This window comes from Girardinichthys multiradiatus, chromosome 10, assembly GCF_021462225.1.
Source record: "Girardinichthys multiradiatus isolate DD_20200921_A chromosome 10, DD_fGirMul_XY1, whole genome shotgun sequence".
NCBI classification, from domain to species: domain Eukaryota; kingdom Metazoa; phylum Chordata; class Actinopteri; order Cyprinodontiformes; family Goodeidae; genus Girardinichthys; species Girardinichthys multiradiatus.
This window is the reverse complement of record NC_061803.1, coordinates 23,050,643-23,074,249: the sequence shown is the minus strand read 5'-3', so window position 1 is coordinate 23,074,249 and position 23,607 is coordinate 23,050,643. Positions and strand designations below refer to the sequence as shown.

General features: G+C 38.9%; 1 protein-coding gene across 4 annotated transcripts in view; it reads left to right on the top strand.

Annotated features, from left to right (window-relative positions):
* The window catches only part of raraa (retinoic acid receptor, alpha a), a 220,678-nt gene that overhangs the window by 25,045 nt on the left and 172,026 nt on the right, over positions 1 to 23,607 (top strand). For 2 of the 4 annotated variants that reach the window (XM_047376751.1, XM_047376756.1), the window contains exon 2: positions 8,765 to 8,834. The exons of 1 other annotated variant lie outside the window; for it this stretch is intronic. The gene's annotated coding sequence lies outside the window, so the exon portion shown is untranslated. Of the gene's footprint in view, positions 1 to 8,609; positions 8,655 to 8,764; positions 8,835 to 23,607 lie in introns of those variants that run through there. One more of the 4 variants, XM_047376752.1, reaches the window with a different exon arrangement.

Sequence of the window (23,607 nt, the reverse complement as noted above, 5' to 3'; positions counted from 1 at the left end):
AGTGTCAGTCTGCATTCAGCACTTTTGAATAGCTGTCAGCTTATTGATTCTCCCTCAAGATGGACATCCATTCTGCTCTGCCCGCTCTTTTCTGTTCGTGATGGAGAAGCACAGAAGCGCGAAAATGAAATCACCTTCTTTGGCAGCTTTGAGTCGGATCTGTTTCTATGTTTCTATTTTGAAAAGAACTCTTGAGTTTCATCATGGTGTTTGGGTGCGATTATGTAATTTATCAGGGTGATGGCACAAAGAGGAGAGGGTGGGGCGTGTCGGGGCTTGCAAGGTAATAGCTGTGCATCGTCTAGCAACAGCCCAAGGGCAGGAATGTTTTGTGCGCCAGTGTGTCCGACAGGTGGCTAGGAGACGCTAATTGATTAATGGTCAGGGTTGATGTATGAGCCCCCGTGGCCAACCCCGACATAAAGGCTCAGAGCGCCGGTGTCACCCTAAATCATTTCCTACCAGGCCCGTAAACCCAAAACAGTTCCCTCATTTGCATTTGAAAAGCCAATTGCGAGAGACAGGCCGCAGCTTTTAAGACCTCTGTAGGCTGCCTATTGTTAACATCCTGAGTTTGAATTAACAAGAAAGAATTTTATGTCACAGGAATAATGACAACAAAGATGATTTTATAATAAGGGTCACTTGGCACTAATGAATGATTAACGTCTCTGCAATCTAAGGCTCTATGATGTTTGGATTTTCTCCTTTTTCTTCCCCTATCTGCTTTATTCTGGGAACACTAAGAAAAACCATTTTCCTGCTGCTATTATTTCAGAGAATAAGACCAGGAAACTGACTGAATGCATTTGAACAGATATTATGATCCTGATACCAACGTTTTTATACCCCACGGTGTGATAGTTTAGATTATTTTTAGACATCCGTGATTTTCCTGGCAAAATGTGTAAAATCGCACATTCAGAGTATCAGATTCTTCCTGAGTAAGTGAGCATTAGTCAAATTCACATTTCCCCTCATAATGTTTGGCTACATAAAACTACGTGGAAGTAGTTTCTTTCTCTTTTTTTTTTTTTGCTTTCTGTCTGACTGAATCTCTGTCTCACTTTATGGTTGTTTTCCATTTCACCGGGGGCCTCTCGTGACCCTCCTTGTTGTTTTTGTTCGATGACTCTTAAGGACAATAGCAGTCTGGAGCCATGGCTGGCACTCAGCGTGTGTGAATCTGCAGCTTTCCAATAGAAGTTCTGTGCTCCAGTGTCAGGGGAGGTTATATGATCTCTGTGTCACTGAAGGGATTTTCCACCGCTGAGAGTGAGAGTCTCAGGAAGAAGGGTTTATCTTCTCTGAATGCTTGTGACTGGAGGAAATCTATGAAACCAAGCATGTTAAAACAACATATTGTGTCTGTTTTGAATGTAAGCTCATGACTGTCACTGCAGGGCTGCCAATCTCAAAGTAGGCACACACTTAAGGACTGCTGCTTTTTATATATATATATATATATATATATATATATATAAATATATATATATATATATATATACATGCTTTTTATAGATATACTCTATATTGAGCTGCGGTTCCCACTAAATATATCCTGTATTAATTAGTACCATGTACTTTTCAGTAAGGTTGTTGTTATAAATGGGTTTGTTTGTCCCTGTGTCTTTTTTTTTCTTCTTTCTCTCTCTCTTTCTGCAGAAGTAGAAGCAGTCTTCTAGGGTGTTTTCTTGTATTCTCTTTATCACTCTTTCTCTCCTCTATTCTTACTTCCTCCCCCTTTTTGACTTCTTGCCCCACCTCCCTTTCCTTCTTCGTTTTTCCCCTTTTTCCGTGTCCATTGCATTTGAAATAATCCCAGAGCAATTTCTAATAAAGTTTTTTATATATATCAAGCAGAGCATTATATGAAAGCCATAATTCTTCACTTGTGAAAGTAAATCTTCTAGGCATCTTTTTGGCACTCAGACAACGAATCTTTTTTTTTTTTTTTTGTATCCTTTCTGGCAGAGTAGCAAGCAGAATTGCTTCTCTGCGTGCTATTCTGCCAGACAGGACACAAAAAAAAAAAAAACACCACTGCTTTTTATTACTTTAAGCGAGTGTCTCTAGAAGAGATGCCACTTTGAGTCAAAATTCCAAGGCTGGTGAAGGATTTTACTTCAGAGTTGGTTTGCTTACCATTATACCTTTTGACTCATAAGCAGATGAGCCACTCAGAACCCAGTCCCAGGTGTCGTTGTAAGCCTGTACATTGAAGACCATCTTTTAACGTCTACTCTTGGTGTGAAAGTGAATTCTTGAGCAAACAAGGCCTTCTTCTCTGCAGCCGAATAGATTAGATCTGAAAATCTAATCTAAAAAAAAATCTGAAAGACGTGTCTGCTAGAGCTCCAGCAGTGTATTGTAAAGGTGAATTTCTGCAGTGAGTACCTTTTGCCCTTCAGCAAAAATAAAGACGTGATTACCCGAGGCTACTCCTGTCCAGTTTCATCAGTGTAGCTGCAAGGTTTCGACATGTATCATCAGAGATGCACACAGATGCACATGGCTATATATCCACTCTGCCCTTCTTTCTTTTGGACTCCTCTTGCTTCTAAAAAATTAGCTACTCTTGTTTTTGTGTACTAGTAAAACAAGAAAACATACTCAGTTTTAAACACCTTTCAGAATTACAAACAGGAAATGAGGTTGTGTAATAAAACAGGACATGCCAAGCGAAGGCCACTGTGCAAATCAACTGACTGGGTTATTGATGGGTTGGAATAGAAACCAGTACAGCACACATTAAAAGATTTTTTAGCTGTTTCATAAACAAATCATAAAATAGACATCCAGCCTGCAACTAAATGCTGTGTGTAATATCAGTTTGAGTTTCCACATGTGGGGCTCATGCCAAGCTCAAACTTCCTCGTAATTTTGGCTGTAGGCGAGACTGCCCATTATTTTGGAAACAGAATGTTTAAGGTTTATTGCTGTGCTCTTTGTCTGTATAACCTTGATTGTAAATAGAAAGGACACCTGACAAAACAAGGTGATATTTGTTTAAAGGTTTTGAGGTATTCTAGAATGAGCAGTAAAGTCTACATCCACACCAAAGGGTTGCTTTGGACACCAAGGGCCTGCTCTTCAACAGGTTTGTGTGTATACAAACACGTAAAAAATGGTTTGCGTGTACAAAGCTGACCTACAAACCAGGTGCAAATCAAATTGCCTGTGTAAAATCCACGGAGCAGCAGGCGCAAACGTTTTAGTGTTTGCCTTCATTAATATGCAAAACATAACATAATGGTCCAAACGTGCAAATTTATGATAGGATAATATGCAAGTAATTATTTAACACCTGCAATTTGATTAATCAAATCTGAAACTGATTGTAGGCTCTGTTTGTTTGCGTCTATATTTAGCACAGCATGTGCAAACTGGCACACAAAAATGTTGTGCCATGTTATTTAACAGCCACTAGTGACCAGAGTACCATAGTTGAGTCAAAAGGACATTTAAGGAAAAACAAATAACAAAAAAGTGAGCAAACTACTTAGTTTGCTCACTTAAATGAAATTGAGGTACTTTGGCAATGCGACAAATGCCCGGGCCCATTTGGCGTGACATCACCCCGAGCTGAAAGAAGTTGAAAAGCGGCCAAAAGCAGCAGACCAATGCAACAAACTTCCAGCTAACTCCCCAAAGGCTGTGAAGATTTCCTACTCCATCGCCTGCTATGTCACAAAGGATTTACGACCATACAGCTCAGTCGAAGGTGATTGGTTTAGGTCTATGGTTAATACACTCACATACCTTTTTTAGTGATAAAGCAGTGCCACACCAGAAGCTCTGTTTTATGCCACTAGAGTTGCACTAAATCACTCAAGTCTGTTTTGCAGACTTGAGTGATGACCGAAAGCCACACCACACTAATCCTGAATGTCATGTTTCACTCTGTAGCAGAAGAATGGGGGCTAAACATCACTTACGTCACTGATAATGCTGCAAATATGCTTGCCGCAGCACTGCTGAAAAAACTGACACACATCCCAAATTTTGCGGATTCGTTGACTGTTGCTGCTCTGCGAGCTATGAAAATAAACACTGTGGCACGACTTCTTGGCAGGATCAGGAGAATCTGTCAATTTTTCCACCATGGCCCACTTGCACGTACTGCGGGACAAACAAAAACCTTTGGGATTGGCTCCATGCTCCATACAAGCTAAATCTGATATTGCTACAAGATGGAACAGCTGTTATGAGATGCTTGAAAGATATCTGGAGTAGCAGCCTGCAATTAGCTCAGTCCTTCTTTTACGCCAGGTGAGAAAATGTGGACATGCAGATGACATTTGCACTCAATGAGGCTGACATCACCCATGCTGAACAAATGGCAATGACTCTCAAGACTATAAAAGATGCCACCAACATCATGTCAGAGGACTCCACACCAACTCAGTTAGTAACTGCTCCATTGCATGCTCAGCTGCTTTTTGACACACAAGCAGACTTCTGTGATACACCAGTTGTCTGTGAAGTTAAAAAAGCAATCAACGAAGATCTCACAAAGAGATGCAAAAACTGAGTAAGGCACTTCTGAATACTGCTTCCATCTTGGATCCGAGATTCAAAACATTACCATTTCATAGTGAAGAAACGTCAGGAGAAACATCCATGGGAAAGTAATAGATGAAGGTAAAGTTTTCAAGAGATAAAGTTTTTTTTTTTCCTCACATCATATTACACTTGTATCCAAAAAAATCTAAATTAGATTTGTCTCTTTAACAGGTGTTGGAGAGGCCACATGAGACACATCGCCAATGGTGGAGAATTTATGAGGAACAGTTTCCTCTACTGTCTAGAATAGCTAAATGTTACCTATGCATCCCTGGCATCAGCGTTGCCGCTGAACGAGTTTTCTCCACAGCAGGGGACATTGTGACAGCACAGCAAAGCACTCTTACGTCTGACCATGTTGATCAGCTCCTTCTTTTTTTTTTTGCAAAATAATCTTGTCATTACTGATTAACACAAGTTCTAAACAATACATTTTGGGTGGTTTGTAAATTACATATGGTTAAGATGGTTTTTTTTTTTTTTTTTTTGCAAACTTGCACAGGTTTTGACATTTTTTTCAAGGTTTACCAAAAATGAATGCACTATGGTTAAGATTGTGAAGTCTGTAAACTTTATTTTTAAAGTTAAGTTTTGAAAATTTACAAGTTGTTTGTGCAATATGATTAAAAAGACTGTCAAGTCTGTATTTTATTTTTAAGATTAAGTTTTAAAAATGTAAAAAACAAATGCATTATGACTGAAATCTGTGTTTTATTTTCAGTTAGAGGTTAATGCACAATGGTAGACTGTAGTCTGTTTACTTTTTGTATTTATATATTTTGAATTATGGTTTATTGATATTTTTTAAGTAAGAAAAAGCCTGGCAGCTAAGTGACCTAATACTGGTTGTTTAAGTTTATGCACAACCATAATTTTGTTTAAATATAGAATGATGCAAAAATAATTGTTTTAAATAAATTGTTTACATTGTCTTTTAATCTTGTCAATCACATAATTTAAACTAAATTTTTACACCATTTGAATAAAAATATTTTTGTATTTTTTATTTTATTTTTGAACTCTTTTTATTTTAATAAAACTGCTTTAGCTACAGAAAAGCTACAGTTGCTTTCCACAATAATTATACCCCAAATTTTCTTTTGAATTTTATCATGCACAAGCTTTAGTGTATTTTATTGGGATTTTATTGGGAGGCGGAAGGAAATGATACATGGTTTTCGAAAATGAAAAAAAGTGAGGTGTGCCCCCTTAAGATTAAAAGTTTTGCTCATTGGTCTTTGTAAAAGAGCTCAAGCGCAGTCAGATTGGATGGGGATTATCAATGAACATTAGGTTTGCCACAGATTCTTAATTGATTTTAGGGCTGGACTTTGACTGGCCCATCTTAACAAATTAATATATATATTTTCTAAACTCTTTTGAACTAATATATATATTTTTTAAACTCTGTGGAGAACATTTTAAATAGTACCAGATTACCAGATAACCTACCTGTGTTGTGGATCTATGTAGCTCCTCAACATGGGCCTCTTGACTGCTTCTGTGATAAATGTACTCTTTTCCCAGCATGTCAAATTTAGGTAGATGGTAATGTTTTGTGTTGTGCAATCAGGATGCTTATGTTATTTAATATTTAATTAAATAACCATTTAGTCTGTCAAGTATTGTCCTGGGAATACCAGCCCAATGTGGCTGTGGTATTAGGACAATAGATGAAAGAGTGAGCTCTGGCATTACTGAACAGCAAAACCTTGTACACACCTGCAATAAATTCACAACAACTTCTCCTTAAATATAAGAATTTATTAACAAAAACAATTAAACTCCAAGTTAAACATTTCCAGTTAACATACTCTTTACTAGGCTAGAACAATTCAACAAAATCTACCCAGCAAAATAAAGGAATAAAGACAACTAATGAACTATATTCAGATGAAGGGACAAAAGAATTAGTAAAAATGGTTAAAAACCATGACCAATAAATGATGTAATATTACCATTCAGTGTAATCTATGTTTTAGAACCAAGTTTTATCTTAAGGAACCTCGAAATGATGTTAGATTAGTCTTAGAACTAAAGAAGAACAATAATTGGTATATTTCCAAACAACCAGTGCAAAATTATCATTTTAGTACAATAATGAATGATTTGCTGAATAAAAAAACCAACCATATGGATAATTACTTCTCATTGTTGTATAATTAACTGCTATTCTTCAGGTACATAATATTTAAGGAAATATCTGATTTGGGAATCAATAACCTTTCTGTCCTTGTTTAGGAAAATAACATTTAAGGAAATATTATTTTCTAGATTGGAAACTAATAACCTTTCTGGATAGTTGATTCTTAATGTCTTAACAGGACATCACATGGGGTAATGGACTACTAAAATGGCTATGAGGAATGTCTACTGACTTTCATAAGACGGCGACAAATTAGGTGTAAACATTTGACTTCACTGGCGCTACCATCAGCCTTTAGCAGTTGCAGCTAACTAAGGCAAGATTATAGCTTGTTCACTGGTTCTTTAAAGAGGGATTGGCTGGCAAAGTGTTTTTGTCAGAGATACCATGACATCACAAGGATTCCGGGTGTGACTCCTCCTTCCTCGGCTGAGCTAGAAGTTGTGAGTTTTGTATTTGAAGGTGCAGAGAGGTTTCTAGCACCATTTATGTGTACAGTTCAGTCCATACTGAACTAGGGGCACAACAGTTGTAAGGTTTGCAGTTGGGCCATCATCAAACGTCTTCAGTTTTTAGATGAGGGGTCGAACAGTGCTTTGTGGGATCTTCAAAGCTTGGCATACTGTTTTATAATCTAACCCTGCTACAAAATTATTTTTGGTCTTCATGATCCTTTTTGTTCACCAATGTTCCCTAACAAACCTCTGAGGCCTTCTCAGAAATGCTCCATTTATATTGAGGTGCAATCACACACAGGTGGAATCTGTTTTACTAATTGAGGGACATCTGAAGACAGTAGGTTGGATTTCATTTAGGGGTGTCAGAATAAGGGAGTTGAATACAAGTGCACATGAGGCCTTTCAGCATATTTCTTCCACTTTACATTTTTTTATTACTTCACGTTGGCCTACCATATTAAATCTGTTAAAAATACATTGAAGTGTTTTGTTGTTATGTCATAGAATGTGAAAACGTCAAGGGGTGTGACTACTTTTAAAAGACACTGCATATTAATCCTGCAGTAGTTTGACTGTCCTCGGGAACTGGTGATAATGAACTAGTGTGAAATTCATTTTGTGCTAGTAAAATGGCATGGGTTCTGCTTTGAGGAAGGGTATTTTTGGGATACTGTCTTCTTTCTCCTGTCTTTAACCAAAAAGAACCATTTTCAACCCATATTTGTAATTCAGTGTAATCGTTCTTGATCTTATTAATTTCTATTCAAACAGTTTGGACGACCCAATCCTGTTCCTACTTTCTTTTGGAGCTAAGGGGTTCCTATACCAAGAGTATACTAAAAACGAAGCTTTGTTCCCAGATATGATTAGTCATGATTATGCAGTTTGGCACTGTTCTTAAATCAGTGACATGTAAGAAGTTCCTTTCCACATGTGGTAACTTTCATCCATTTGTTTTTGGTTAAAACTATCCACAAAACATTTTCCAAGCTTTCTACTGCACAAAGGTGCCATTTATCAGATTTTTTAAGTGCCATGTGACTTTTTTCCACTTTAGATTTATTATTGTGTGGCTACCTTAACAAACAAGATGGCATTATTCTTCTTTAAACTAGCGTTGCTGAATCATTGTCTGTGATAGCCATTCATCTGTGCAGGATCGGCCATGACTCCTCTCCTATAAAGAGATGACACGCCACTTTAGATTTTTCTCTGTCTTGACAATGAAGGCGCCTCTGTGTCCATATTGGAGCATAAGGCTAAGGGGATTTTTAGGCCGCCACCTGATTCACATTGCTGTAATTGAGTTGTGGCCATAAGCACCACTGTGCCTGCCTAGGCCCTAGGTAATTTACACACCACAAAAGCACTTCTTTACTCCACTTTTCACATGATGTCTGAGGCACAAATGTAGCAAAGGAGAGAGTGCAATCTATTGGAAAAAAGGGTGGGGAGATTACAGAGTATGAGAGGGGAAAAAGAGTGTAAGAGTTTTTATGTAGCAAGACATGTCTGTTTCTGAGTCTGCAGCACGTGGATAAGGCCCACAAAAGCTCTCGGTTTCAAATATCTTTCTCTGTCTCTCTCTCCGCAGAGCGTAGGAGTTGCTATCAATTCAAAGGGAAGTTTCTTTGGCAAAGGCCGTGGAGACTGACGTTTTTGGGGTAAGTGGGAATTTGCTGTTGTTTTTGGCTCCGGATAATTGGACTATCAGCATCTGTGTCTTTAGGCATTACTCCATCTTGTGTTACATGCCACTTTGGAATTGTGGTCACAAAGCTAAATGCATAGGTCATGATGGAGTCCGTTGGCTCAGTTTTTCACGTCATGTCTTCTGCTTTTTGCGGGCTTTAAATTAGAGTCAGAGTCATGCAGACATGGCTTGTCAGACCTGTGGAGTCACTTTCATACGATCATACAGGAACCTTATGTTATGCATCCTGCATTGGTAAGATTGTTGCTAATTCTGGGTTTGTTGTACCTGAAATGAAGCTGGGAGTGCAAAGAAACTGCTGTTTCTTTACAAACCAGTTTGTAGAACATTACCGAATTCTCTGTGAAGACACATTTTTGGGGCTCATGATTCATAAGTAAGGTGACAGAGCAAACAGCCAGGGTGGTAGAGGAGCAGGTGGATGAGCAGTAAGACAAACTGAAGAAAGGGTTATGATTATTATCATTATTACAACCCCAATTCCAATTAAGTTGGGATGCCAGAATACAATACGTTGCAAATCCCGTTCAACCGATATGCAGGTGAATACACTACAAAGGCAAGATATTTAATGGTTAAACTAATAAACTTTATTGGTTTTTTTTGCAAATATTGACTAATTTTGAATTTGATGGTTGCAACACTGGTGTTGTTGACATGAGGCTTTGGCTTTATGTGGTAGAGTTTTAACTTGAACTTGTAGATGTAGCGGTGAACTGTGTTAACTGAAACGGTTTTTTGAAGTGTTCCTGAGCCTACGTGGTAATATACGTTACAGAATGACGCCAATTTCCTTTCGGGAATGCTCCTTTTATACCCAGTCATGACACTCACCTGTTTCCAATTAACCTGTTCACCTGTGGAATATTCCAAACAGGTGTTTTTCAGCTTTCCTCAACTTTCCCAGTCTTTTGCTGACCCTGACCCAGCTTTTTCTGAACATGTTGCAAGCATCAAATTCAAGTGAGTGAATATATGGAACAATCTTGTTTATCAGTTTGAACATTAAGTATCTTGTCTATGTAGTGTATTCAATTGCATGTGAGTTAAACAGGATTTGCAAATCAATGTACTTTGTTTTTATTTAAGTTTTACAGAACATCCCAACTCTATTGGAATTGGGCTTTTATTATTAGTAATAAGAGCTTGTGGCTGCAGTCAAAACATTTGCAATTCATTTTCATCGCATGCCTTCAGTTTCCCTCAGCTAGTCAAAGCAGCATGTTTGTCCAGTTTTTAGTTTTTCTGTTTCTGTTTTGTCTGGTCAAGGTCTTGAGGTTGGGGTTTAATGTCACTTTCTGACATCTCTTCTGCCAGTTGAATATCTGCCCTCATACCAGACTGGAAGCATTAGCAAATGGGTCAATATGTGTACCTACATGTATATGCCAGCTATTACAGAAACGCTCTAGAGAGTAGCCGTTTTATTGGATGCCCACATCACACCCACAGTGGATGTTCATGTGTCGTAAGTGGGGATGTCAAGTGGTTTGGCGGACATTCCTCTGTTGGGAGGCAGTTTGTCAAATGGCTGAGTAACAGCCAGCCTTTTACTCTTATGCTTACAGCTCTGGGTGTCTTTTCTTTTTCTTCTCCCCTTCCAAGCATACACTTGTTTGCAACATTATTTATACCCCTTGGACCTATTCAGTATTTGACACTTTTTCAATGTAGTTTATTAGAATTTTGTGCGATTAATCAAACACAAATTAGTACATAATTGTGAAGTGAAAGGAATGGGATGCACGTTTTTAAATTATGTTTTTTCTGTTTGGCATGGCACTTAGTAGAAACATCTTTCTTTTGCAGTTATAGGTTTAAAGTCTTTCTGGTTATTTCTCTACCAGGTTTACACATCTCCGACAGGGCCTCCGACTGTCCTGAGTTTAGCTCCAGCCATCAACTCTAAATAGCTTCCCAGCCTACTTTGAAGTAAAGCATCCCTACAGAATGACACCAACCCCATGTTTTACCATGGAGATGGTGTGGTCAGGATGATCCACAGTTTGTAGGCCAAAACATTTAATTTTGATCTGACTAGAACCTTCTTCTACTTGTTTGTTGCCTTCAACATTGCTTAGGGCTAAGTGCACTTCAGACTTTAGATCAAAATATACTGATGTTTTAGAAAGGTCAAAGGTCAGCTTTAAATCTAATTAAGAATCTGTGGCAAGACTTGAAAACTGCTGTACATTGAAGTGCTCCTTCCAATCTGACTGAGCTATAAGCAATGATTTCAGACTCTAGATACGCAAAGCTGCTTGAAACATTCCTCAAAAGACTTGCAGCTAGAATTGCACTGAAAGGTGTTGAACAAAGTATTGATTCAGGGCAGTCGAATACAAATGCAAAAATCTTTCACATAAAATCCCAGTTAAATACAATACCCTGTTCCTTATGGTTGTGGACATGGCAAATGTGAAGATGTTTCACATAGTTTTGCAAGGCGTTTTATAGGTTTTGAATGTTTTCCTGTGTGTTGCTAACGTCAGCAAACCAGGAAGCTAGTATTAAAAACAAGAAAAACACATTTGTCTTCTTTGTATTTTTCTCCTCATTATGTTCAAAAGGGAACATCACACTTTTTGAAAATTATATAATCATCCATTTAGCAACTTCATTTATGTATTACTGCTCTGTTTTGATTAAAGGAAAATAGACGTTCTATCCTGGTTTCACTCTCTGAGTGAGCAGGTTTCTGCTCCATGTAAAATGGCATTTACCCCTCTCCTCCCATCATTATTTGGATCCAGTCTCATAAGTGGGTTGGAAGCAGCCCCAGCAGTTGATGTCGAACACATGCATTTAATGATTCACACTCTGTGCGGTAGGTCGGTGATGACTGCTGAGCCTGCTGCTTTTTCCCTCAGTCTAGAATAGTTCTCCACTGTTGTTTTTCTGTGTGGATTTTTTTCTTCTTCAACTCCACTTCTCACATAAAAATGTGATGGCGGTTGAAGTTTGTTGCGTCAGCTCAGCTGTTCCTGTGTAATTATGCTTCATATCTCAGCCAACGCTAGAAACAAATGAATGCTATTGGAAGTTTTATTTATTTCTTTTGTCTACAAGCATTTTTCTGGTGAATGTTCCATTCTATACATTTTAATTTAATTGTTGTAAATATGTCTTTAATCTGGTTGAATCATATTGCATGCTGTTTTTCCACCTTTCAGTGAACTTGAGGGCTGTTTTGCCCTACTTAGCTCATTTACTGTAGGATGTTTGAATAGAAAGCCACTGTTTGATGTTTTCCTTCCTTATGCTCAGCAGAATTGCAGAAGTTTGCTGCATGTGCTGATGCTCAGTTGGCTTTAGATTTCTCTTGTGTTTACTGTTTTAGCTGTTTTAGCTGTTAGCTGTTTAATAAAAACACATATCAAGGTTATGCAAAGGTATGGTTTTAAAAGCTAAAAGTTTCTGTTGTACCATTTCAAATTCAATTCAAATTTCTGTGGTTTAATTCCGTTTTTAAAAGCTGCCAGAAAGTACTTGGGTGATTGGAGTTTCCTCCAGATGTATTGAGCTGAGAGAAATGCAGCGCAACCCCTCCCCCACCTCTAGTTGCACACTGCTGGTTAGCTGGTTGAACATGCATAGCATAGCAGCTAATGAAGTGTCACAAATTACTTTTAGGTATAGGCATTTATTTTTCGAGAGGCAACAATTTTGTAGCCATGTTCTGGTTTCTGTTTTTCGGTTTTTGATACCAATTTTAGCAGATTACGATTTTGGATGATCATTTTAAATATTCCTGCAGTGAGCAGTCATTAAGTATTTGGTTTGGGAGCAGAGTTTTGCTATTGTTTTAAAACAAACGAAACAATTCAGAGGTGACATTTTGAACTGTCTTTATCCTATATTGGCTATTAGTGCTACAAAAAGGGCAGTCTTCATGTGTATCATCTTGACACTGTAGGCCCTGTAGAAACTCTTGATTTCCAAAACCCTGGCAACACACAACCAGTGAAAACCGCAGGAAACCTGCATATTCCAGTGATATCAATAAACTAAAGATGACTTAAGATAAAAAAGCAGACATATTAATGTAGTCCAGTGTAAACGGATTTTATTTTAAATTGTTTAGTTCAAACAGATAATGGAACAGAGCAACTTTGCTGGAATATATTCTGCCACCCTGTTATGTGCTAAAAGTCTCAAAGTGTCGGAAACTTAAACTTTGGGTCTCCACTCAGTGACAGTGTCCACTGATCGAACAATGGTCAAAAGATTGAGTGTTGGAGCACCTGGCCATTGGTCAGAACTGATCAAGCTGAAAATCACCTGGTTGCAGTCACAAGCTGATTTCTTGTGCTTTAACATTAATTAAATGGTAAACGTACCATTAGTCATACCTGCCTACTGTATTCCTTGTCAGTACAGTCACATGCCGCCATCTGAGCATGCCATATGCCTTTCTACGGTGCTGGAGGACAATTTAAGCTGATATAAAGTTCTTCTGTTTTGCTTTGACTCAATCCTCCCAACCACATCCCATGTCATTCTGCTTCTCTCTTTTGGATCTCTTCCTTTGTCTCATGGTCCTGGTCCCACGTCCTTTAGTGTGGCCTTGTCTGACCCTTTCTTCCTCCACTTATTCACTCCCACATCTCCTGCCACACACACACACACACACACACACACGGGATTGGTTATCACACATGATATGAAGACAAATGATGCCTCATTGCCCAGACATAACTCTGAGTGGCTCTTTCCATTTTGCAAAGTAACAAATTTGTTGGCGTCCTCAGCACTTGAGAGAGAGAATGCACTCAATGGCCCTAATAGATTAGAGAGACTGCTCATGAGCAGTGGATGAAAGAAATGGTGTGAAGCATTTATCGATTATCTCGATGTAATGCAACATAAGGCTGTTATGATCTGAGTAGGCGTGTGTGTGTGTGTGTGTGTGTGTGAGTGTGTGTGTGTGTGTACGCATTACTCTTTAATTTAGCTTAAATCAGTTCACAAGAGTTATACCAGTCTTGTACTTTTAATGTGGTGGTGCTCAGATTTTACAATGCCTGTAATCAACCGCATAACATAGTGCCACTCGTAAAATCTTGTTTTAATAAAACCTCACGCCCTTTTGTGTGTTTTCAGAACATTGTTGTAAATCTTTTAAGGATTGTGAATTAAACTTTCTGTTGGAGTTTGTTTTATGAAACTTGTTGGAACAATAGATTGTGAGATGTTTGAAGAGTTGCATTTGATGAGAGGACCTCCCTGGATCCGAGTATTGCTGCAAAACACTGCCCAATACTGTATACAGAAAAGGCCCCAGTCATACTAGGCAAGAGGGCGTAGCTCGCTGTACCGAGTAGTCTGCAGTTCCTCTTTGGGGCGCCTCCTGACAGGAACTTGGCAGCAGCGAAACATAAACAAATTCCCTATGGTGGGCTGGCAGGCTTGAGCTGTGTGGTTCTCCCTCCAGTTACCATACATACTGAGTGAAGCTAAGCCTGCTCAGCTTAGAATCCACAAGCTGTGAGAAATAGATTTTAAAGGGACAGGTGCTGCTGGTTCTTTTCAAAGCAGCCCAGACTCATGTATTCTGTTTACACTGTAGTTGTCATAGTTGCACACTGCTGTTGCTTATTGTTTAAGACTCAAAGTGATGTGTGTGTGTGTGTGTGTGTGTGTGTGTGTGTGTGTGTGTGTGTGTGTGTGTGTGTGTGTGTGTGTGTGTGTGTGTGGGTTCTGGTGCACAGTCCAACAACCTTATGAACACACTGGCTGGGAAAAGTTAAAAAATAACACCAGGGGTCCCAAAATGGATGGTAAAAAAAAGCTGTAGAAGCAATTATGTAATTATGCAGTTTTGAGAAAGCAGAGAATTGAGTTGTTGCAGCATAGAATGAGAGATGAGCCACGGCCACAACACAGACACGCACATAGACAAATTTGCACATACATGCAGCATTTGCTCAAGCATACATTACTGCGTCCATTTCTTATCTGTACTGCAGCTTTGTGTTTCAAGGTTTTCAAGCCCGCAGTTGTTTTTTTTTTCTCTTTCCATCTCCAAGCACAGTGGCGTATTGTGCTTGCTGATCTGGTCCCTGTCCAAAGGCAAAGAGAACCTAGATTTCTGAAACAGAGGGCCCAGTGCTAATGGGCTGACCGGGCAGTAGTTGTTACAGCCCGCTGTGGCCGTCCAGACCAACGGGGACAGCTAGCTGAGCCAAGAAACTATGTGTGCGTGTACGCTTACGTTCTTTTTGATCAGCCTCAGAAGCATTTTGGTGGAGAGCACTCGCAGGTGTTCCATGATCACTGGTAAAAACTGACTTTTAATAGTCCTCCCCCTTTATAACGTCTTTTAAGTGCATTATTTGGAGCCATTCTTTAGCAGCAGTGCTTGATGAGGTTGGGAAAAGAGAAGATCCAATTCCTCCTTCCATTCTTACTAGAAGGATAAAATGCTTCAGTTGTTTTAGTTGCCTGCTTGACTGCCTCATCTGTGAGGTCTTTTCTATGATTAGCCCCTGTAATAATGTAGAATGTAATTTCTACAAAGTCGAATGTTTCAATGAGGCAGAGTTTCCATGTCTACTGTGTTTTGCAAAAGTATTCATGCCCCTTTGAAAGTTTCCTAATTTTGCTAAATTACAGCCATAAATTTCAGTGCATTTTATTTGGACTCCATGTGATAGCCCCCCTGAGTCAGTACTTTGAGACACTTTGATCTTTGGAGAAATGTTATATTAAATGCTCAAATTACCGAATTGTATGGCATTCCATGTTTTAATATATTGAAATTCCATGATGCAGCCCACATTTGGCCCCATGTCCTGGGTCCGGTTTGTTATTAGGTCCGGATCTGGATCCATACTGGAATCTGGTCAACCAACCTTTTGGCAAGTTAAGGCTGGTCTGGATTATGAGAAGCCGAAAGAACACTATCCCAGATCTCCTTGCAATATATTTCCTTATCTTATCTATATCTTCTCTCAGGGAAGTTTTTGCTACTTTATTTGTCAAAATGAAAATCTTATTATCTGGATTTAAGTAAAAAAGCATAATTGACCTCCCTTTACTAATTACAAGACCGTGAAGAGGGTGACATTTCAGTGGTTGATCCCATGGGACACTGTAAGCCTTTAAAGCTGTCCTGAGTTGTAAATAAAGAAAGAGATGCCCAGAACGCTACAACAATCTTTCACCTCCAAAATTTACAAAGATGTGTCACAATTAAAGTCACCCAAGGTAGAAAACCCATTTTCTAAAACTGAGTAAAGACAGTGGGTCTCTGTCCGCTCAAATTAGTTTATTGTTAAAAATTGGAATGTCAAGGTGACATGTACACAAAATATTACATGATATTTTTACATCATGCCAGGTGCAACTGTATTTTTATTGCTGTTGCTGTAAGGTAAACCTCTGCCCCAGTCTCAACTCTTTTTTTTAGTCCTCTAACAAGTTTTCTCCCCAGCTTTAGCTCCATCCACTTTCCCATCTATTCTGACCAGCTTCACTCTCCCTGCTGTGGGAAGCATCCCCATACCATGATGCTGTTGCCACCATGTTTCACCATGATGTGTTGATTTCATCTTGGTCTCATCTGACTAGAGCATCTTTTTCCAGATATTCCCTGTGTCCACTGCACATGGTGATTTGTGGCAGCTTTCTAAAAGCCATGGATGTGACCAGATATTATTTTCTCTTCCACTTTACTACTGTGCGCTGCTTTGTTGATCTATCATGTCAAATCCAGATAAAATAAATAAAAAAGTATGGTCATAGTGTGATAAACTTCTGAATACTTTGGGAAAATAATACATGTTGGAAAGAATGTGTTTGCTTTATATTTATGCCTTTGATTATTTGTTAAGTTGTTTTTGTTTGAAACTGATCCTAAAGTTCAGAAAAGGTTGGAATGAAGCTTAATCAGTGAGAAAAAAAGCCCAGACTGCTGTGATGAAGCTGCAGTGGAGGGAGGAAAAAGCTCGAAGGGGGGGATGGATAAGATGGAACCTGACAAGCAAAAGTATTAATTATACAGAAGCCTTGGATGAGGACACTAAGGAGACTGAAAGAAGGAAACAAAGATAAATACTCTTAATCTGACACAATTCTTCTAGGATACCATTAGCAATAGAATATATGTGTTATGTGGGTCCACATTCGTGAGTGAATGATTCTTTATTTTTTTCCTATAATTCATGCATGAATCTTCTACTGAATTTCCTTTTCTCCTTTAAGCATGTGTGTTCCTGTTCTCATATAGAGTAAAACTTCACATCGTTAAGGGAAAGAAGACTACATCAAGAGTCCCAGATGCATCTTGAGCCCCCTCCCTAGCCTCCACGTCCCAGTAGACACATCTCTCTAATGGCCCCCTATCGATCCTGAGGCCTCCTTGTCCACACTCAATGCCCATCGATCGGCACCTCGCAAAGAGTCTCAAAGGCCTGCCACACATCTTGATGTATTGTGTAGATGTTATGTATGCATACCTGTAAAGCAGTGCTTGTAGATTAACTTTAACCTTTTTTTTCTTTATCCATTTAAAGGGATGAAGACCAGTTCTGCTTGCAGTGACTTTACACTTGTGCGGGAATGCTTCTGTGTTAAGTGTTCGGCTCTTTGTTACGAGCTCGAGACCTTCGGCAGAAACCGCCCCTGTGCACCATGAATCGAGGAGCCTTGGTCTCATTAAACCATGAACAATTTAGGCCTGCTTGAGTTAAAACCTGGAGGCATGAAGACATAAACACTCGACATAAAAAGACTCGCAAAGCAACTGTTGTCTCAAGAGACGTGGGACATAAAAAGAAAACTGTTGCACTCTCCATATTAAAAACGACAACAACTGATTAGTCAGTCAAGTAAAACTTTTCTTGTTATTGTTATAGCTTGATTTATTTAAAGTCTGGATTTGGGTCAAACTTCCCCCCACTTAGTCCCCTCTTCCTTGTTTTTTTTGTTGCCTTTTTACCATCTTGTTTTTGTCTACCTAAAGAAGAGCCAACCCCCCACGTCTCTTCCTTTTGTCTCTCATCTGGTTTTCTGTTTTTGTTAAAGAACAGTTGATTAATGAAGCCAGAGACAAAGCCCACAGTCTGTTCTCCGCCTGAGCTCAGATAGGGCTTGACTTTAGGTAAACCAAAACATGTGTGCCAGTGGAAAGAAAGAAGGTGAACAACAAAAAGTTACAGACAGTAGTTGCTTATTTCACACAGACAGCAATCCTGGTCTTGTACTCCGAACTGTGGGCAAAGAAGAAAAAAATGCAAGCAGTTGGTTTGTTTCGCATCCTTTCTTTTACAGGTTGGGCATTAAAACCTTTTTTAAAATGCAATTATAAAAAGTTATTCTTCTCAGAATCTGATATCAAAGATGCACGGATCATGCTTTTTTTTGCCTAAACACAGATTCTGATGTTTTCTTTCTGTTTGTTTTTTTTTTTTGGTTTTTTTTTTTAGTCTAAGGAATGCAAATCTATTGTTAGAGGTAGCAAATCTAACAGAAAATTCAACACAAAATGCATTATATGAACCAGTCAAACCTGGAATGAAATATTCCTCTCTGAAGGCAGATACGTTAAAACCAAAAATGTAAATGATTACCTTTGTTAAATTCACATATCATGCATTAGATGTTTTGTTTGTTTATAAAGAGCAGAACGAAGAAAGGGGCTAATAATCTAACAAGAACTACTGTAGCCGATGCTGTTTTTTCATTTTTACTTAAGCTGACGTATAAAAATACAATAATGTTATAGCATTATTATTAATTCAGTAGTACGTTAGTAGGAATATCTGTTGCTTTTCAGTTTAAATGCAGTGAGATCACATGGTATTGTTTTGTTTTTATTTTTTGTATAAATACAGTAAAACTGTTGTACATTTACCCAAGGTCATCATATCATGGAAATCTCATACCGGCCTATATGCCTATTTGCCTGTCTGCCTTAAGGCTCTCCAGGATTGAGCTCAGTGCCACTGAACGCCCTTATAGAAGCTGGATCGCCTTACTGAATGATAATCAAGCATATTATTCCTGTGACTGCATTGTTAGCTGTCTTCATAATAGAGGGGCTTGACACTCGTGACCTACTTTATTGCTACAATCCTCTATATTTGTGAAACATTGACATGGTCTAATTGTGTTCGCTTGCTGCCTAAGGTAAACATGTCCTCTGTTAAAATATTACCCAGAAGCTATATTGGCTAATAACAGTTATATGTTTGGTTATTTCTGCTTGGCACTGACTCACTGGGCCATTCTATTTCTTTAATGTTCAGGCATTTTTCCTGCACTTCTTTCTAAGTTAATTCAGACACAGTATGGTGTTGAATTTATTGTTTGAGGTGAGATTAAGAATAAGTTGTAGTAATGTAATATTATGGTCATGCTCCAAGGCTAAAAGTACTTCAGGTATACACCTCAAATGCAAAGATTTTGCATAAAGACAGCAATGGTTTTCCTTTCTGTATAAATGATGGCCTTCTGTGAGGCCTATTATGTGACCTTACCTTGTTTATTGGGTTGTAAGCTGAAAGAGGGACATCCAGGATGGTTCTTGTTGTTGAACAAAAGCAGCTGTTTCTTTGGAGAGTGGGGGGCAGGAAGATGCTGAAGCTTCGTCTGGAGTCTTTGGACGTTATGGCAGTGGGAATGTTACAAAAGTGAATGCACATAGTCATGTGTTTGCAAAACAAAAAAAACCTGAACACACAGTGAGGTTAACCAGGGACCGTGATAAAGGCATTTAGAGAATGTCAGTGGTATTCAAGTTGCAAAATCATTTTGATGCTTGTGGGTTGTTTTAGTTTATAAAAAATACATAAATATAATGGCTCGGTAACAACCTTCAGTTGAGAAAATAAACTTCTCCTCAAAACGTCATCTAGGTAGAGCAAAAAAAAGACCTGCTGTGTGTAATAATCTCCATCCATCCTCCCAGCTTCTCTGCCTCTGAAAAAAAGTATCCACACAGCATATTTAACTCTTGGCATAATTAACTCTTGGCATATGTGCAATGAGACATTTCCACAGAATTGTTTCGCATGTTGACCAAAACATTCAGTTTGGGTCAAGCTTGGTTGTCTGATTCAGCAATCTTGGGAGACACTCGCCTCTCTTCATTATTTTATACTGAGGGTCTCTAAATAATTCATACCCTTCTTTTTACTGGGAAAATAACCATAGGCTCAGCTGGGCCTGTCTGTCCTTGTTTCTTGTCACTGGATTTTAGAGCCCAATTCCCATTTTGGACAGCAAGTTATTTTCTCACGTATACCCTCCACCCCCCACATTGCATTGTGCGCCTACCTAGATGAGCAGATGATGCTATAGAGCCAGAGGCAAGGTAAAGTAGTTTTGGCATGTGTATTTTTCATCCTAGTTATAAGCTTTTTACCTGCACTGTCACTGCACTGAGACAGTGTGTACCCAGTATTCAGTCCAAACTCTCTCTCTCCCTCATCATCTGGGAGTGTCATTTCTTTTTTGCCTTATTTTTTTCTTAATTCGCAGCATTTTCTTGAGCACTATGTGGTCAGATTTTGCCTTGTACAGACACATTGTATCTTTGTTTTCCCCCACCAATTACACCAAGCTACATTGCATAACCACTCTCCACAAAGTCTAGGGGTGCGCCCCATTCTTCCTTTTAATATACATCCCTCCTCCAGCGCCAAACACACAGAAACATGCGAAGTTGCTGATGACCTTGCTGCTTGGTCTCCATGTATGTTTCTTCATTCAGCTCCTCCTTTAGTTCTCATCTTCTTTTTTATTCCTCCCACTACTCATCTCCCTCTTCTTGCCTCATGCTCTCCCAGTGGTCTCATTAGACATGAGGGAGGCAACCTTGTGTGTATGAGTGTGTGTAGTATGTTTTCTCATTGCCAAAGTCTCTCTTGACTAAGCGTGCCATTCCCCTAGCAAGGGCCAGGCCTCCATTATTACCACAAAGCTGTCACAGATAGTATATAAAGTAACCTCTTGTTGCCAAGTAGTGTGCAAGTGTAACAGCCACTCTTTTAATGTCAAAAACCACCACTGCTCCTCTTCAGTAGCACTACAGAGACGAAAGTGTTGCCATGGTTGTAGCTGCCTGTGTGCATCTATGCAAATGAAAAGACCAGGAATGCTAGACAACAACAATGCAGTGCCTTGACCGTTTTCACATTTTGTCATGTTACAAATGCAAACATCAGTGTATTTCTTTGGGATATTGTGTGACAGACCAACATAAAGTGGGTATTATTGCAGAGGTATAAAGGTAGAAGGAAAGTGATGCATACTTTTTAAATCTTTTCCTCTACCTGCTGAAGAAAAGGATCCCCACAGGATAGTAGGTCACTGTTCATCCACTTTCAACTGTGCACATCACTTTGACAACAATATCCCTTTGGTAAAATGTGGTGGTCCTTCTGTGGGGGTGCTTTTCTTCTGCAATGAAAATTTTTGAAAACCATGAATTGTTTTTCTTCTACTTAAGTTATTTACTACTTTTTCTTGGTTTTATCACATAAAGTCCAAATGAAATACATTGAAGTTTGCATTGTAGCATGAAAAAATTTGAAAAATGTTAAGGTGCTTAAATAATTTTCCAAGGCACTGTATATGCTGCAGGTTTGGTAAACTTGCAAGCTCATGCTGCTGAGCACCTTTAAAACCACATTCCAAACACATCTGTCTCTTCTCTATAATGACACCCCACCTATGTGGTCCTGCCTCTGGGATGTCCTCCTATCTCCTGACTGAATGTGTGTGTGTGTGTGTGAGAAAGAGAGAGAGAGAGAGACCACAACTGTTTTGCTAGTGTCTAGTTACGGGGATGGGGCCCAGTGCAGGAATGGTTCTGCATAGGGCCACTGCTGCACAGGAATGGTCCTCTTTGCTGCCTGCTGGCAGGCCTGACCTTAGCGGGTCACCGTCCATTTCCACATGAAACCTAAATGTCAAGCGTAGCCCCCTACTAAAGCCATTTGTCATTCTTTGTCGGTCAGTCAGCCTAAATACACAAACACATGCAGACGTGCTCACCTGCTAAACGTTGAATAGAATGATGTGGAAGGAAAACTATGCATTTGATGTATATGATGTTTTTTTTAACACGGGGACCCGGCAGTGTCAGTGCATGGAAATGCGGTTTCCACTTGTTTTTTAATTCTTGGAAAATAGTTTCAACAATTTTAATGTTTCACAGTATAAACGTCTTCTAGTCTGCAGATGTTTAGCTTATCTATGAAAGGACTTAGTTACCTTAATTGTTCATAACTGCTGAGTAAGCTTACTGCAAATATTCTGCTGTGTGTCATATATTTTGTAATTTATTTTCCTGCTGGTACGATTTTTAAGGGTCCCAACTCTGCAGGAGTTGAGAAATTTAGGCGAAAATCTGTTGTGTTGAAACCTCTCTGACTTGGTCACTCCATGATAGTGACTCATTCACTATTTGAATATTGATCTCTGTGGTGAATATATGTGGAAAACATCTTGAAAACAGTACAGCACCTCATTTGTTCCCACTCAGCTGAAGCAGGTTTCCTAAACTCTATGTGGAAAGTGTTTTTTTTTTTTTTTGCTGTTTTATATACACAGCATTAGGCACCAGCTGCTGTTATCAGAAGCTCACTCCATCACTTGTTACTTACATTATTACACAGCAACACCTTTTTTGCAGAGAAAGGACAGTGCATTTGGGAGTGCGCATATATAAGCATATGAGTTGTTTACAGGAAGCTGTCAGCCATGTGTCCTTATGATAAATAAACAGTAAAGCATGTCCTTTTTAATAATGGCTGGCAAGCCAGCACGTTGAATATTGACTGAAAGACCGAAAGCACTCTCAAGGGCCCTTCTAAAATGACATATGGCTCTGATGCTGTATTTTTTTTCTTTGTCCTTCATTTTTCCTCCTCCACCCACATCCCTTCCTCTTTTAGCTTTCCTTTTATTTGTCTTTACATAGTGGCTTGGGCCCAGACTTTAACCCATAAAGAACAGATCTGCGACATGCATGTGTCTCCATTTAGGACTTGATGCAACATGTGTGCTACACAATATGCAGGTAGTTGTAAATGTGCTAAATGTGCACAAGCCCTTGGGTCTTTGCCAACACAAACCAGCTCATATTTATACTTTTTCTGAGCTAGTTGCCTCACAGGAGTCTTTCTTTAATATATTTTCTTCAAAGCAAGTATCCTTGTTTGCCTTGCTTTTTCACTGCTTGTGGTTTGACTGTAGGTTGCTGCTGGACTTACAAACGGCGTCCTGAGACAAACACATCAATAGGGGGCTTGTTGTGATGCACACCCCCTTTTCTGTACATACAGCATGAGTGGCATTTAACAGAATGTAGGATAATGGAATTTGAATGCTTAAAAGATCAAACTCTGCAATTAGGGTAATACATGCAGAATGTTCTTCCTCTAGACGATTTTTATGCAACGGCTTGTTTCATAGTGACAGATTTTCTTTGTAGCGACACCTACTGTTTAAAAGGAGAACTTCAGTAAGTTTTTCTTACCATGGGCTGCCCTCTGGGATTCAACAGCATTCATGCTAACAGGAACTTGCTCAGGATATAATCCACGCTTGGGCTTGTTTTTTGTTTAATCTATTGCTGGATGAATTTGTTTCTTTCAAATACACATTTGTGCTAAATTGGTCTTGGTTAGAAAAACAAACAAAAAAAAACTAAATTGGATTTGCGTATTGAAAAATCTTTTGATATAGCGAGATAACAAAATTTGCGATTTATA